The sequence below is a fragment of the Poecilia latipinna genome, unplaced genomic scaffold, assembly GCF_001443285.1.
Source record: "Poecilia latipinna isolate Pla-1442-1.1 unplaced genomic scaffold, P_latipinna-1.0 Scaffold6487, whole genome shotgun sequence".
Lineage (NCBI taxonomy): Eukaryota > Metazoa > Chordata > Actinopteri > Cyprinodontiformes > Poeciliidae > Poecilia > Poecilia latipinna.
The window spans coordinates 2,291-5,138 of NW_015119103.1; the positions used below are offsets into that span (position 1 = coordinate 2,291).

The 2,848-nt window shown below is 40.7% G+C and overlaps 1 long non-coding RNA gene across 1 annotated transcript; it reads left to right on the forward strand.

Annotated features, from left to right (window-relative positions):
- The first annotated feature begins 1,600 nt into the window (after positions 1–1,600).
- On the forward strand, positions 1,601–2,789 carry LOC106943960 (uncharacterized). The gene is made up of 3 exons (XR_001424058.1): positions 1,601–2,407; positions 2,493–2,575; positions 2,663–2,789. It is a non-coding gene; the product is annotated as an uncharacterized LOC106943960 (long non-coding RNA).
- Positions 2,790–2,848: the final 59 nt, after the last annotated feature.

Sequence of the window (2,848 nt, forward strand, 5' to 3'; positions counted from 1 at the left end):
AAGAAATATGATGAGACAGAAAAACACATGAAAATGTCAGTTTTTAAAAAATAGACGGAATACAGCAGAAATCAACCTGCAGACGCTGATCACAAACATTTATGAATTATTGTTGAGTTATTGCAACACACACACACACACACACACACACACACACACACACACACACACACACACACTGCAGACAGATGAGATAAGAAGCCGCCGGTTGGTTCTGTGGATGTTCAGGTCGACCATCAGCCTCTGACTCATCTTACTGGGGAAACTGGTTGAGTTTTTCTTCTTCAGAAACGTTTTGATCTGATGTTGAGGTTTCATGATGAAACTCAGAGTTTCTGATCATGAGGCTCTTAGCCAACATTCATTTCCAATTAAATAATTCGGCCTGGATTCTTCCTCATTCTGGTCTAAAATTACATCAATATTTATAGCTGCAGGTTTTCTCTCATAATTATGGAAGTTATTATCAGTGATTGCAAACTTCTTTGTCATTACTGAAATAAAACGATTATTTATTGCTGGTTTTTCATTAATTGAACTTCTGATCATTTTCTATAACTTATTTTTGCATCAATCTGTTGAATCTAATCAATCAGCTGCTTTCAAAGGTCCAGAAAGCAGCAGGCCTGGATGAGTTTCTCTGATCTGAGACATTCGTCCTCTGGTCCTGAAATGCTCTGCAGCTGGTAGAAGGCCCACTTTGGATCCGGCTTTATGTGGCTCTGGAGGCTCATCACTTCACCCAGAGTTCATCTCCAGGTTTTGACTGAAAATGTGTTGAGAAAAGTCAGAATCAGATTCTAAACAAAGATAATAAGTCATAATCCGTTGTCCTCCATGTTTCCTCAGATGCAGCCACGGCGGTCCTTCTGAGGAGCCGAGGGAATGTTGGGATAGTTCAAACATGAAGCCACCAGGAACCTGTTATCTTCCAGAACTGCAACCTACCTGCAGTTCCCAGAAGTATAAGATGTTCAGAGACATGGCCAAGGTAGGAAGGCTGATAATGTCTGAGCAGATGAGCTGAAATCTTGTCTGTATAGCACATTTCAGCAGCAAGGCATTTCAAAGTGGTTTATACCATTAAACACAGTCATGTAACATTGAATCAACAATCAAAACCTTTAAATTTCCTGCCGAATCAAAGTAAAAAAACAAAACAAAGAGGAGCAGGAGGGGGCGGGGCATCAGGACTGGATGAGACAGATCTGTCAAAGGTTTTATGGACTGATGAGATGAGACCAGATGGATGGACGGCCTGCAGGGTGGAGGCAGGTACTGGTACGGACTGGTATTATTAAAGATGAGCTTATTGGACCTTTTTGGGATGAAGGTGGACTCAAAATCAACTCCAAACCTACAACCAGTTTTTAGAAACACTTTCTTCAAGCAGTGGTTCAGGAAAAAGTCTCCATGGTTTTCATGCAGGACGATTCTACGTAACATTGATCATAGTACAAAATATACAGTACATAGTATATAATAGATAGTACATAGTATATAGTACATAGTTGATTAAACTGGAGATTTATGGAAAACAGTTAAAGTGTCTGAACAGGTCAGCTGCAGATCCATGAGATGAAGGTTTATAACTGTTACTGAAAAGAAGGTGGCGATCCTGGTCAGTGATTTATTAAATGTCAGAAATGTTTATTTGTCCATTATTAGTTCTATATTTATTATTCTCATTATAACAGATGACAAAGTGAGACGGGAACATTTTCAGTTTTTATTCAGTTGCACAGTAATTTTGCAAACTAGTAGATTCTCAATAATCACACACAGATATTGTTCTAGACAAAATCTCACTTTTACTATATTAAATATTCAGGTTTGACAGGTTATTACAGAGAGCGAAGTGGTTGTTCAACAATAAAATGAATCCTCCAAACTACAACTTGTGTAATAATTGTTTACACAGAGAATAACCTCAGATCAGATTATGACCTCAGGCGTTGCTGAAAGCTCTGATGTTTCATCACATGGAGATGTTTGTAGATGTGAATCTTGGTTTTTCACCATGAGATGCAGATTTCTCTACCAGCTGCCAGGTTCTGATGACACGACTCTGATGTTTATCTCCCAGCGTTTCTGTTAGAACCAGAACATCAGCAGAAGATAGAAATGAACTGAGATCCTGGAGAAAGTAAATAATCAGGAAAGATTGCAGAGATCTGCAGCTGTTATAGTTTAGTTATGAACAACTGAGATAATTTTATTAGATTCAGGATCTTTGAACCTCCTGCAGCATCTTTTAAAGCCCCGCCCCCAATGGGCGGATCCAGTCTGATATAAAGTGGAGTCAACGCAGAGAGGGTCAGTCGCTTCATCTTCTTCACCACCATCATCATCATCATCATCATCATCGGTTCCAGTCAGACTCTCATCTGGACTCTCCAGTTTCCAGGTCAGTTAAAGTTAATAAAAAGCTCTGAAGGTTTTTACATGACAACATTCATCAGGTCAACACTTCCTGTTTCTTCTTCTTGCAGCATGATGGCAGGATGGAGGCAGACATGGAGGCCTCTGCAGCTTCTGGTCATCTTCAGCCTCCTCATCCTCACCAACCAGACCGGTATGAGACATTAGAACAGGATGACCTCTGACCTCATGATCTGCAGCAGATGGCTGATGGAGCCTCTAACCTGTGTTCATGTTTCAGAGATGAGAGGAGAAGCTGAGGAGAAGCTGAACCTCAGAGGAACGTCGCAGGAAGAGCTGCACATCTCCTCACCAAGGTAGGAGGAGCTAACGCTAGCTAACATTCAGTCAGGTAGGAGGAGCTAACGCTAGCTAACATCATTCATCAGGTAGGAGGAGCTAATGCTAGCTAACATTCAGTCAGGTA